Here is a 10,015-nt window from a genome sequence, read left to right on the forward strand (position 1 = left end):
TTAACTGTACATAGTTTCATCCTAAAATGAGCATACCGTTAACATCATCGTCTATACGTCTTCCACAAAATAATTCTAGAATGAAACAACTTGGCCTGCTTCGTTGTATTTATCCTCGATTAAATATCGTTGCATGCATCTGTGAATTTTATACAGCCACGAGGAAAAACAACCGTGATATTAGTGCTAAATTAAGCCTTTTCCTGGTTTTGTGGTAAGTATAATAAGAACGGAGATGCATACAAAACAACGAGGTCAGGATGGCCGAGTGGTCTAAGGCGCCAGACTCAAGCAGAAGCTTAGTCGCTTTGTGCGGCTTTAGGGTGTTCTGGTCTCCGAATGGAGGCGTGGGTTCAAATCCCACTTCTGACAGTAGCTTTGGAAAGTTTTACTTCACATATATGCTAACTTTGTGTCGGATTGCATTGAAGCGGATAGTAAAATCGAACATTGAGAAACTTATGTCTTAGTTCAAAAACGGTTCGATCAAGTAACTTTTTTCGACTTTCTAGGCTGGATTGTTTTTTAAAGCGTGAAAATGTTAAAGGTTGGTATGAGTTTGTCTCTGTGGCGCAATGGATTAGCGCGCTGGACTTCTAATCCAGAGGTTCCGGGTTCGAGTCCCGGCAGGGATGATTGGCTTAATATTTTTTAAATCTTATCACTTAACTGTACATAGTTTCATCCTAAAATGAGCATACCGTTAACATCATCGTCTACGTCTTCCATAAAGTAAAACTAGAATGAAACAACTTGGCCTGCTTCGTTGTATTTATCCTCGATTAAACATCGTTGCATGCATCTGTGAATTTTATACAGCCACGAGGAAAAACAACCGTGATATTAGTGCTAAATTAAGCCTTTTCCTGGTTTTGTGGTAAGTATTATAAGAACGGAGATGCATACAAAACAACGAGGTCAGGATGGCCGAGTGGTGTAAGGCGCCAGACTCAAGCAGAAGCTTAGTCGCTTTGTGCGGCTCTAGGGTGTTCTGGTCTCCGAATGGAGGCGTGGGTTCGAATCCCACTTCTGACTGTAGCTTTGGAAAGTTTTACTTCACATATATGCTAACTTTGTGTCGGATTGCATTGAAGCGGATAGTAAAATCGAACATTGAGAAACTTATGTCTTAGTTCAAAAACGGTTCGATCAAGTAACTTTTTCCGACTTTCTAGGCTGGATTGTTTTTTAAAGCGTGAAAATGTTAAAGGTTGGTATGAGTTTGTCTCTGTGGCGCAATGGATTAGCGCACTGGACTTCTAATCCAGAGGTTCCGGGTTCGAGTCCCGGCAGGGATGATTGGCTTAATATTTTAAAAATCTTATCACTTAACTGTACATAGTTTCATCCTAAAATGAGCATACCGTTAACATCATCGTCTACGTCTTCCACAAAGTAATTCTAGAATGAAACAACTTGGCCTGCTTCGCTGTATTTATCCTCGATTAAACATCGTTGCATGCATCTGTGAATTTTATACAGCCACGAGGAAAAACAACCGTGATATTAGTGCTAAATTAAGCCTTTTCCTGGTTTTGTGGTAAGTATAATAAGAACGGAGTTGCATGCAAAACAACGAGGTCAGGATGGCCGAGTGGTCTAAGGCGCCAGATTCAAGCAAAAGCTTAGTCGCTTTGTGCGGCTTTAGGGTGTTCTGGTCTCCGAATGGAGGCGTGGGTTCAAATCCCACTTCTGACAGTAGCTTTGGAAAGTTTTACTTCACATATATGCTAACTTTGTGTCGGATTGCATTGAAGCGGATAGTAAAATCGAACATTGAGAAACTTATGTCTTAGTTCAAAAACGGTTCGATCAAGTAACTTTTTTCGACTTTCTAGGCTGGATTGTTTTTTAAAGCGTGAAAATGTTAAAGGTTGGTATGAGTTTGTCTCTGTGGCGCAATGGATTAGCGCGCTGGACTTCTAATCCAGAGGTTCCGGGTTCGAGTCCCGGCAGGGATGATTGGCTTAATATTTTTAAAATCTTATCACTTAACTGTACATAGTTTCATCCTAAAATGAGCATACCGTTAACATCATCGTCTATACGTCTTCCACAAAATAATTCTAGAATGAAACAACTTGGCCTGCTTCGTTGTATTTATCCTCGATTAAATATCGTTGCATGCATCTGTGAATTTTATACAGCCACGAGGAAAAACAACCGTGATATTAGTGCTAAATTAAGCCTTTTCCTGGTTTTGTGGTAAGTATAATAAGAACGGAGATGCATACAAAACAACGAGGTCAGGATGGCCGAGTGGTCTAAGGCGCCAGACTCAAGCAGAAGCTTAGTCGCTTTGTGCGGCTTTAGGGTGTTCTGGTCTCCGAATGGAGGCGTGGGTTCAAATCCCACTTCTGACAGTAGCTTTGGAAAGTTTTACTTCACATATATGCTAACTTTGTGTCGGATTGCATTGAAGCGGATAGTAAAATCGAACATTGAGAAACTTATGTCTTAGTTCAAAAACGGTTCGATCAAGTAACTTTTTTCGACTTTCTAGGCTGGATTGTTTTTTAAAGCGTGAAAATGTTAAAGGTTGGTATGAGTTTGTCTCTGTGGCGCAATGGATTAGCGCGCTGGACTTCTAATCCAGAGGTTCCGGGTTCGAGTCCCGGCAGGGATGATTGGCTTAATATTTTTTAAATCTTATCACTTAACTGTACATAGTTTCATCCTAAAATGAGCATACCGTTAACATCATCGTCTACGTCTTCCATAAAGTAAAACTAGAATGAAACAACTTGGCCTGCTTCGTTGTATTTATCCTCGATTAAACATCGTTGCATGCATCTGTGAATTTTATACAGCCACGAGGAAAAACAACCGTGATATTAGTGCTAAATTAAGCCTTTTCCTGGTTTTGTGGTAAGTATTATAAGAACGGAGATGCATACAAAACAACGAGGTCAGGATGGCCGAGTGGTGTAAGGCGCCAGACTCAAGCAGAAGCTTAGTCGCTTTGTGCGGCTCTAGGGTGTTCTGGTCTCCGAATGGAGGCGTGGGTTCGAATCCCACTTCTGACTGTAGCTTTGGAAAGTTTTACTTCACATATATGCTAACTTTGTGTCGGATTGCATTGAAGCGGATAGTAAAATCGAACATTGAGAAACTTATGTCTTAGTTCAAAAACGGTTCGATCAAGTAACTTTTTCCGACTTTCTAGGCTGGATTGTTTTTTAAAGCGTGAAAATGTTAAAGGTTGGTATGAGTTTGTCTCTGTGGCGCAATGGATTAGCGCGCTGGACTTCTAATCCAGAGGTTCCGGGTTCGAGTCCCGGCAGGGATGATTGGCTTAATATTTTTTAAATCTTATCACTTAACTGTACATAGTTTCATCCTAAAATGAGCATACCGTTAACATCATCGTCTACGTCTTCCATAAAGTAAAACTAGAATGAAACAACTTGGCCTGCTTCGTTGTATTTATCCTCGATTAAACATCGTTGCATGCATCTGTGAATTTTATACAGCCACGAGGAAAAACAACCGTGATATTAGTGCTAAATTAAGCCTTTTCCTGGTTTTGTGGTAAGTATTATAAGAACGGAGATGCATACAAAACAACGAGGTCAGGATGGCCGAGTGGTGTAAGGCGCCAGACTCAAGCAGAAGCTTAGTCGCTTTGTGCGGCTCTAGGGTGTTCTGGTCTCCGAATGGAGGCGTGGGTTCGAATCCCACTTCTGACTGTAGCTTTGGAAAGTTTTACTTCACATATATGCTAACTTTGTGTCGGATTGCATTGAAGCGGATAGTAAAATCGAACATTGAGAAACTTATGTCTTAGTTCAAAAACGGTTCGATCAAGTAACTTTTTCCGACTTTCTAGGCTGGATTGTTTTTTAAAGCGTGAAAATGTTAAAGGTTGGTATGAGTTTGTCTCTGTGGCGCAATGGATTAGCGCGCTGGACTTCTAATCCAGAGGTTCCGGGTTCGAGTCCCGGCAGGGATGATTGGCTTAATATTTTTTAAATCTTATCACTTAACTGTACATAGTTTCATCCTAAAATGAGCATACCGTTAACATCATCGTCTATACGTCTTCCACAAAATAATTCTAGAATGAAACAACTTGGCCTGCTTCGTTGTATTTATCCTCGATTAAATATCGTTGCATGCATCTGTGAATTTTATACAGCCACGAGGAAAAACAACCGTGATATTAGTGCTAAATTAAGCCTTTTCCTGGTTTTGTGGTAAGTATAATAAGAACGGAGATGCATACAAAACAACGAGGTCAGGATGGCCGAGTGGTCTAAGGCGCCAGACTCAAGCAGAAGCTTAGTCGCTTTGTGCGGCTTTAGGGTGTTCTGGTCTCCGAATGGAGGCGTGGGTTCAAATCCCACTTCTGACAGTAGCTTTGGAAAGTTTTACTTCACATATATGCTAACTTTGTGTCGGATTGCATTGAAGCGGATAGTAAAATCGAACATTGAGAAACTTATGTCTTAGTTCAAAAACGGTTCGATCAAGTAACTTTTTTCGACTTTCTAGGCTGGATTGTTTTTTAAAGCGTGAAAATGTTAAAGGTTGGTATGAGTTTGTCTCTGTGGCGCAATGGATTAGCGCGCTGGACTTCTAATCCAGAGGTTCCGGGTTCGAGTCCCGGCAGGGATGATTGGCTTAATATTTTTTAAATCTTATCACTTAACTGTACATAGTTTCATCCTAAAATGAGCATACCGTTAACATCATCGTCTACGTCTTCCATAAAGTAAAACTAGAATGAAACAACTTGGCCTGCTTCGTTGTATTTATCCTCGATTAAACATCGTTGCATGCATCTGTGAATTTTATACAGCCACGAGGAAAAACAACCGTGATATTAGTGCTAAATTAAGCCTTTTCCTGGTTTTGTGGTAAGTATTATAAGAACGGAGATGCATACAAAACAACGAGGTCAGGATGGCCGAGTGGTGTAAGGCGCCAGACTCAAGCAGAAGCTTAGTCGCTTTGTGCGGCTCTAGGGTGTTCTGGTCTCCGAATGGAGGCGTGGGTTCGAATCCCACTTCTGACTGTAGCTTTGGAAAGTTTTACTTCACATATATGCTAACTTTGTGTCGGATTGCATTGAAGCGGATAGTAAAATCGAACATTGAGAAACTTATGTCTTAGTTCAAAAACGGTTCGATCAAGTAACTTTTTCCGACTTTCTAGGCTGGATTGTTTTTTAAAGCGTGAAAATGTTAAAGGTTGGTATGAGTTTGTCTCTGTGGCGCAATGGATTAGCGCACTGGACTTCTAATCCAGAGGTTCCGGGTTCGAGTCCCGGCAGGGATGATTGGCTTAATATTTTAAAAATCTTATCACTTAACTGTACATAGTTTCATCCTAAAATGAGCATACCGTTAACATCATCGTCTACGTCTTCCACAAAGTAATTCTAGAATGAAACAACTTGGCCTGCTTCGCTGTATTTATCCTCGATTAAACATCGTTGCATGCATCTGTGAATTTTATACAGCCACGAGGAAAAACAACCGTGATATTAGTGCTAAATTAAGCCTTTTCCTGGTTTTGTGGTAAGTATAATAAGAACGGAGTTGCATGCAAAACAACGAGGTCAGGATGGCCGAGTGGTCTAAGGCGCCAGATTCAAGCAAAAGCTTAGTCGCTTTGTGCGGCTTTAGGGTGTTCTGGTCTCCGAATGGAGGCGTGGGTTCAAATCCCACTTCTGACAGTAGCTTTGGAAAGTTTTACTTCACATATATGCTAACTTTGTGTCGGATTGCATTGAAGCGGATAGTAAAATCGAACATTGAGAAACTTATGTCTTAGTTCAAAAACGGTTCGATCAAGTAACTTTTTTCGACTTTCTAGGCTGGATTGTTTTTTAAAGCGTGAAAATGTTAAAGGTTGGTATGAGTTTGTCTCTGTGGCGCAATGGATTAGCGCGCTGGACTTCTAATCCAGAGGTTCCGGGTTCGAGTCCCGGCAGGGATGATTGGCTTAATATTTTTAAAATCTTATCACTTAACTGTACATAGTTTCATCCTAAAATGAGCATACCGTTAACATCATCGTCTATACGTCTTCCACAAAATAATTCTAGAATGAAACAACTTGGCCTGCTTCGTTGTATTTATCCTCGATTAAATATCGTTGCATGCATCTGTGAATTTTATACAGCCACGAGGAAAAACAACCGTGATATTAGTGCTAAATTAAGCCTTTTCCTGGTTTTGTGGTAAGTATAATAAGAACGGAGATGCATACAAAACAACGAGGTCAGGATGGCCGAGTGGTCTAAGGCGCCAGACTCAAGCAGAAGCTTAGTCGCTTTGTGCGGCTTTAGGGTGTTCTGGTCTCCGAATGGAGGCGTGGGTTCAAATCCCACTTCTGACAGTAGCTTTGGAAAGTTTTACTTCACATATATGCTAACTTTGTGTCGGATTGCATTGAAGCGGATAGTAAAATCGAACATTGAGAAACTTATGTCTTAGTTCAAAAACGGTTCGATCAAGTAACTTTTTTCGACTTTCTAGGCTGGATTGTTTTTTAAAGCGTGAAAATGTTAAAGGTTGGTATGAGTTTGTCTCTGTGGCGCAATGGATTAGCGCGCTGGACTTCTAATCCAGAGGTTCCGGGTTCGAGTCCCGGCAGGGATGATTGGCTTAATATTTTTTAAATCTTATCACTTAACTGTACATAGTTTCATCCTAAAATGAGCATACCGTTAACATCATCGTCTACGTCTTCCATAAAGTAAAACTAGAATGAAACAACTTGGCCTGCTTCGTTGTATTTATCCTCGATTAAACATCGTTGCATGCATCTGTGAATTTTATACAGCCACGAGGAAAAACAACCGTGATATTAGTGCTAAATTAAGCCTTTTCCTGGTTTTGTGGTAAGTATTATAAGAACGGAGATGCATACAAAACAACGAGGTCAGGATGGCCGAGTGGTGTAAGGCGCCAGACTCAAGCAGAAGCTTAGTCGCTTTGTGCGGCTCTAGGGTGTTCTGGTCTCCGAATGGAGGCGTGGGTTCGAATCCCACTTCTGACTGTAGCTTTGGAAAGTTTTACTTCACATATATGCTAACTTTGTGTCGGATTGCATTGAAGCGGATAGTAAAATCGAACATTGAGAAACTTATGTCTTAGTTCAAAAACGGTTCGATCAAGTAACTTTTTCCGACTTTCTAGGCTGGATTGTTTTTTAAAGCGTGAAAATGTTAAAGGTTGGTATGAGTTTGTCTCTGTGACGCAATGGATTAGCGCGCTGGACTTCTAATCCAGAGGTTCCGGGTTCGAGTCCCGGCAGGGATGATTGGCTTAATATTTTTTAAATCTTATCACTTAACTGTACATAGTTTCATCCTAAAATGAGCATACCGTTAACATCATCGTCTATACGTCTTCCACAAAATAATTCTAGAATGAAACAACTTGGCCTGCTTCGTTGTATTTATCCTCGATTAAATATCGTTGCATGCATCTGTGAATTTTATACAGCCACGAGGAAAAACAACCGTGATATTAGTGCTAAATTAAGCCTTTTCCTGGTTTTGTGGTAAGTATAATAAGAACGGAGATGCATACAAAACAACGAGGTCAGGATGGCCGAGTGGTCTAAGGCGCCAGACTCAAGCAGAAGCTTAGTCGCTTTGTGCGGCTTTAGGGTGTTCTGGTCTCCGAATGGAGGCGTGGGTTCAAATCCCACTTCTGACAGTAGCTTTGGAAAGTTTTACTTCACATATATGCTAACTTTGTGTCGGATTGCATTGAAGCGGATAGTAAAATCGAACATTGAGAAACTTATGTCTTAGTTCAAAAACGGTTCGATCAAGTAACTTTTTTCGACTTTCTAGGCTGGATTGTTTTTTAAAGCGTGAAAATGTTAAAGGTTGGTATGAGTTTGTCTCTGTGGCGCAATGGATTAGCGCGCTGGACTTCTAATCCAGAGGTTCCGGGTTCGAGTCCCGGCAGGGATGATTGGCTTAATATTTTTTAAATCTTATCACTTAACTGTACATAGTTTCATCCTAAAATGAGCATACCGTTAACATCATCGTCTACGTCTTCCATAAAGTAAAACTAGAATGAAACAACTTGGCCTGCTTCGTTGTATTTATCCTCGATTAAACATCGTTGCATGCATCTGTGAATTTTATACAGCCACGAGGAAAAACAACCGTGATATTAGTGCTAAATTAAGCCTTTTCCTGGTTTTGTGGTAAGTATTATAAGAACGGAGATGCATACAAAACAACGAGGTCAGGATGGCCGAGTGGTGTAAGGCGCCAGACTCAAGCAGAAGCTTAGTCGCTTTGTGCTGCTCTAGGGTGTTCTGGTCTCCGAATGGAGGCGTGGGTTCGAATCCCACTTCTGACTGTAGCTTTGGAAAGTTTTACTTCACATATATGCTAACTTTGTGTCGGATTGCATTGAAGCGGATAGTAAAATCGAACATTGAGAAACTTATGTCTTAGTTCAAAAACGGTTCGATCAAGTAACTTTTTCCGACTTTCTAGGCTGGATTGCTTTTTAAAGCGTGAAAATGTTAAAGGTTGGTATGAGTTTGTCTCTGTGGCGCAATGGATTAGCGCACTGGACTTCTAATCCAGAGGTTCCGGGTTCGAGTCCCGGCAGGGATGATTGGCTTAATATTTTAAAAATCTTATCACTTAACTGTACATAGTTTCATCCTAAAATGAGCATACCGTTAACATCATCGTCTACGTCTTCCACAAAGTAATTCTAGAATGAAACAACTTGGCCTGCTTCGCTGTATTTATCCTCGATTAAACATCGTTGCATGCATCTGTGAATTTTATACAGCCACGAGGAAAAACAACCGTGATATTAGTGCTAAATTAAGCCTTTTCCTGGTTTTGTGGTAAGTATTATAAGAACGGAGATGCATACAAATCAACGAGGTCAGGATGGCCGAGTGGTCTAAGGCGCCAGACTCAAGCAGAAGCTTAGTCGCTTTGTGCGGCTCTAGGGTGTTCTGGTCTCCGAATGGAGGAGTGGGTTCGAATCCTACTTCTGACAGTAGCTTTGGAAAGTTTTACTTCACATATATGCTAACTTTGTGTCGGATTGCATTGAAGCGGATAGTAAAATCGAACATTGAGAAACTTATGTCTTAGTTCAAAACGGTTCGATCAAGTAACTTTTTCCGACTTTCTAGGCTGGATTGTTTTTTAAAGCGTGAAAATGTTAAAGGTTGGTATGAGTTTGTCTCTGTGGCGCAATGGATTAGCGCGCTGGACTTCTAATCCAGAGGTTCCGGGTTCGAGTCCCGGCAGGGATGATTGGCTTAATATTTTTTAAATCTTATCACTTAACTGTACATAGTTTCATCCTAAAATGAGCATACCGTTAACATCATCGTCTACGTCTTCCACAAAGTAATTCTAGAATGAAACAACTTGGCCTGCTTCGTTGTATTTATCCTCGATTAAATATCGTTGCATGCATCTGTGAATTTTATACAGCCACGAGGAAAAACAACCGTGATATTAGTGCTAAATTAAGCCTTTTCCTGGTTTTGTGGTAAGTATAATAAGAACGGAGATGCATACAAAACAACGAGGTCAGGATGGCCGAGTGGTCTAAGGCGCCAGACTCAAGCAAAAGCTTAGTCGCTTTGTGCGGCTTTAGGGTGTTCTGGTCTCCGAATGGAGGCGTGGGTTCAAATCCCACTTCTGACAGTAGCTTTGGAAAGTTTTACTTCACATATATGCTAACTTTGTGTCGGATTGCATTGAAGCGGATAGTAAAATCGAACATTGAGAAACTTATGTCTTAGTTCAAAAACGGTTCGATCAAGTAACTTTTTTCGACTTTCTAGGCTGGATTGTTTTTTAAAGCGTGAAAATGTTAAAGGTTGGTATGAGTTTGTCTCTGTGGCGCAATGGATTAGCGCGCTGGACTTCTAATCCAGAGGTTCCGGGTTCGAGTCCCGGCAGGGATGATTGGCTTAATATTTTTAAAATCTTATCACTTAACTGTACATAGTTTCATCCTAAAATGAGCATACCGTTAACATCATCGTCTACGTCTTC

At 40.8% G+C, this 10,015-nt stretch overlaps 30 non-coding genes across 30 annotated transcripts; all 30 read left to right on the top strand.

Annotated features, from left to right (window-relative positions):
• The first annotated feature begins 254 nt into the window (after positions 1–254).
• Positions 255–372, top strand: Trnal-caa (transfer RNA leucine (anticodon CAA)). The gene is made up of 2 exons: positions 255–292; positions 327–372. It is a non-coding gene; the product is annotated as a tRNA-Leu (tRNA).
• Positions 373–561: 189 nt separating this feature from the next.
• Positions 562–635, top strand: Trnar-ucu (transfer RNA arginine (anticodon UCU)). The gene has a single exon. It is a non-coding gene; the product is annotated as a tRNA-Arg (tRNA).
• Positions 636–917: 282 nt separating this feature from the next.
• On the top strand, positions 918–1,035 carry Trnal-caa (transfer RNA leucine (anticodon CAA)). Its single transcript has 2 exons — positions 918–955; positions 990–1,035. It is a non-coding gene; the product is annotated as a tRNA-Leu (tRNA).
• A 189-nt stretch (positions 1,036–1,224) lies between these two features.
• Positions 1,225–1,298, top strand: Trnar-ucu (transfer RNA arginine (anticodon UCU)). The gene has a single exon. It is a non-coding gene; the product is annotated as a tRNA-Arg (tRNA).
• Positions 1,299–1,580: 282 nt separating this feature from the next.
• Trnal-caa (transfer RNA leucine (anticodon CAA)) lies at positions 1,581–1,698 on the top strand. Its single transcript has 2 exons — positions 1,581–1,618; positions 1,653–1,698. It is a non-coding gene; the product is annotated as a tRNA-Leu (tRNA).
• A 189-nt stretch (positions 1,699–1,887) lies between these two features.
• Trnar-ucu (transfer RNA arginine (anticodon UCU)) lies at positions 1,888–1,961 on the top strand. Its single transcript has one exon. It is a non-coding gene; the product is annotated as a tRNA-Arg (tRNA).
• Positions 1,962–2,245: 284 nt separating this feature from the next.
• Positions 2,246–2,363, top strand: Trnal-caa (transfer RNA leucine (anticodon CAA)). Its single transcript has 2 exons — positions 2,246–2,283; positions 2,318–2,363. It is a non-coding gene; the product is annotated as a tRNA-Leu (tRNA).
• Positions 2,364–2,552: 189 nt separating this feature from the next.
• Positions 2,553–2,626, top strand: Trnar-ucu (transfer RNA arginine (anticodon UCU)). The gene has a single exon. It is a non-coding gene; the product is annotated as a tRNA-Arg (tRNA).
• Positions 2,627–2,908: 282 nt separating this feature from the next.
• Positions 2,909–3,026, top strand: Trnal-caa (transfer RNA leucine (anticodon CAA)). The gene is made up of 2 exons: positions 2,909–2,946; positions 2,981–3,026. It is a non-coding gene; the product is annotated as a tRNA-Leu (tRNA).
• A 189-nt stretch (positions 3,027–3,215) lies between these two features.
• Positions 3,216–3,289, top strand: Trnar-ucu (transfer RNA arginine (anticodon UCU)). The gene has a single exon. It is a non-coding gene; the product is annotated as a tRNA-Arg (tRNA).
• A 282-nt stretch (positions 3,290–3,571) lies between these two features.
• On the top strand, positions 3,572–3,689 carry Trnal-caa (transfer RNA leucine (anticodon CAA)). Its single transcript has 2 exons — positions 3,572–3,609; positions 3,644–3,689. It is a non-coding gene; the product is annotated as a tRNA-Leu (tRNA).
• A 189-nt stretch (positions 3,690–3,878) lies between these two features.
• On the top strand, positions 3,879–3,952 carry Trnar-ucu (transfer RNA arginine (anticodon UCU)). The gene has a single exon. It is a non-coding gene; the product is annotated as a tRNA-Arg (tRNA).
• A 284-nt stretch (positions 3,953–4,236) lies between these two features.
• Positions 4,237–4,354, top strand: Trnal-caa (transfer RNA leucine (anticodon CAA)). The gene is made up of 2 exons: positions 4,237–4,274; positions 4,309–4,354. It is a non-coding gene; the product is annotated as a tRNA-Leu (tRNA).
• A 189-nt stretch (positions 4,355–4,543) lies between these two features.
• On the top strand, positions 4,544–4,617 carry Trnar-ucu (transfer RNA arginine (anticodon UCU)). The gene has a single exon. It is a non-coding gene; the product is annotated as a tRNA-Arg (tRNA).
• A 282-nt stretch (positions 4,618–4,899) lies between these two features.
• On the top strand, positions 4,900–5,017 carry Trnal-caa (transfer RNA leucine (anticodon CAA)). The gene is made up of 2 exons: positions 4,900–4,937; positions 4,972–5,017. It is a non-coding gene; the product is annotated as a tRNA-Leu (tRNA).
• A 189-nt stretch (positions 5,018–5,206) lies between these two features.
• Positions 5,207–5,280, top strand: Trnar-ucu (transfer RNA arginine (anticodon UCU)). The gene has a single exon. It is a non-coding gene; the product is annotated as a tRNA-Arg (tRNA).
• Positions 5,281–5,562: 282 nt separating this feature from the next.
• Trnal-caa (transfer RNA leucine (anticodon CAA)) lies at positions 5,563–5,680 on the top strand. Its single transcript has 2 exons — positions 5,563–5,600; positions 5,635–5,680. It is a non-coding gene; the product is annotated as a tRNA-Leu (tRNA).
• Positions 5,681–5,869: 189 nt separating this feature from the next.
• Trnar-ucu (transfer RNA arginine (anticodon UCU)) lies at positions 5,870–5,943 on the top strand. The gene has a single exon. It is a non-coding gene; the product is annotated as a tRNA-Arg (tRNA).
• Positions 5,944–6,227: 284 nt separating this feature from the next.
• Trnal-caa (transfer RNA leucine (anticodon CAA)) lies at positions 6,228–6,345 on the top strand. The gene is made up of 2 exons: positions 6,228–6,265; positions 6,300–6,345. It is a non-coding gene; the product is annotated as a tRNA-Leu (tRNA).
• A 189-nt stretch (positions 6,346–6,534) lies between these two features.
• On the top strand, positions 6,535–6,608 carry Trnar-ucu (transfer RNA arginine (anticodon UCU)). Its single transcript has one exon. It is a non-coding gene; the product is annotated as a tRNA-Arg (tRNA).
• A 282-nt stretch (positions 6,609–6,890) lies between these two features.
• On the top strand, positions 6,891–7,008 carry Trnal-caa (transfer RNA leucine (anticodon CAA)). The gene is made up of 2 exons: positions 6,891–6,928; positions 6,963–7,008. It is a non-coding gene; the product is annotated as a tRNA-Leu (tRNA).
• A 189-nt stretch (positions 7,009–7,197) lies between these two features.
• Positions 7,198–7,271, top strand: Trnar-ucu (transfer RNA arginine (anticodon UCU)). Its single transcript has one exon. It is a non-coding gene; the product is annotated as a tRNA-Arg (tRNA).
• A 284-nt stretch (positions 7,272–7,555) lies between these two features.
• Positions 7,556–7,673, top strand: Trnal-caa (transfer RNA leucine (anticodon CAA)). Its single transcript has 2 exons — positions 7,556–7,593; positions 7,628–7,673. It is a non-coding gene; the product is annotated as a tRNA-Leu (tRNA).
• A 189-nt stretch (positions 7,674–7,862) lies between these two features.
• Trnar-ucu (transfer RNA arginine (anticodon UCU)) lies at positions 7,863–7,936 on the top strand. The gene has a single exon. It is a non-coding gene; the product is annotated as a tRNA-Arg (tRNA).
• A 282-nt stretch (positions 7,937–8,218) lies between these two features.
• Positions 8,219–8,336, top strand: Trnal-caa (transfer RNA leucine (anticodon CAA)). Its single transcript has 2 exons — positions 8,219–8,256; positions 8,291–8,336. It is a non-coding gene; the product is annotated as a tRNA-Leu (tRNA).
• Positions 8,337–8,525: 189 nt separating this feature from the next.
• Positions 8,526–8,599, top strand: Trnar-ucu (transfer RNA arginine (anticodon UCU)). The gene has a single exon. It is a non-coding gene; the product is annotated as a tRNA-Arg (tRNA).
• Positions 8,600–8,881: 282 nt separating this feature from the next.
• Positions 8,882–8,999, top strand: Trnal-caa (transfer RNA leucine (anticodon CAA)). The gene is made up of 2 exons: positions 8,882–8,919; positions 8,954–8,999. It is a non-coding gene; the product is annotated as a tRNA-Leu (tRNA).
• A 188-nt stretch (positions 9,000–9,187) lies between these two features.
• On the top strand, positions 9,188–9,261 carry Trnar-ucu (transfer RNA arginine (anticodon UCU)). Its single transcript has one exon. It is a non-coding gene; the product is annotated as a tRNA-Arg (tRNA).
• Positions 9,262–9,543: 282 nt separating this feature from the next.
• On the top strand, positions 9,544–9,661 carry Trnal-caa (transfer RNA leucine (anticodon CAA)). The gene is made up of 2 exons: positions 9,544–9,581; positions 9,616–9,661. It is a non-coding gene; the product is annotated as a tRNA-Leu (tRNA).
• A 189-nt stretch (positions 9,662–9,850) lies between these two features.
• Positions 9,851–9,924, top strand: Trnar-ucu (transfer RNA arginine (anticodon UCU)). Its single transcript has one exon. It is a non-coding gene; the product is annotated as a tRNA-Arg (tRNA).
• The last annotated feature ends 91 nt before the right edge of the window (positions 9,925–10,015 follow it).

Source organism: Clavelina lepadiformis, chromosome 1 (assembly GCF_947623445.1).
Source record: "Clavelina lepadiformis chromosome 1, kaClaLepa1.1, whole genome shotgun sequence".
In the NCBI taxonomy this organism is placed as follows: Eukaryota; Metazoa; Chordata; class Ascidiacea; order Aplousobranchia; family Clavelinidae; genus Clavelina; species Clavelina lepadiformis.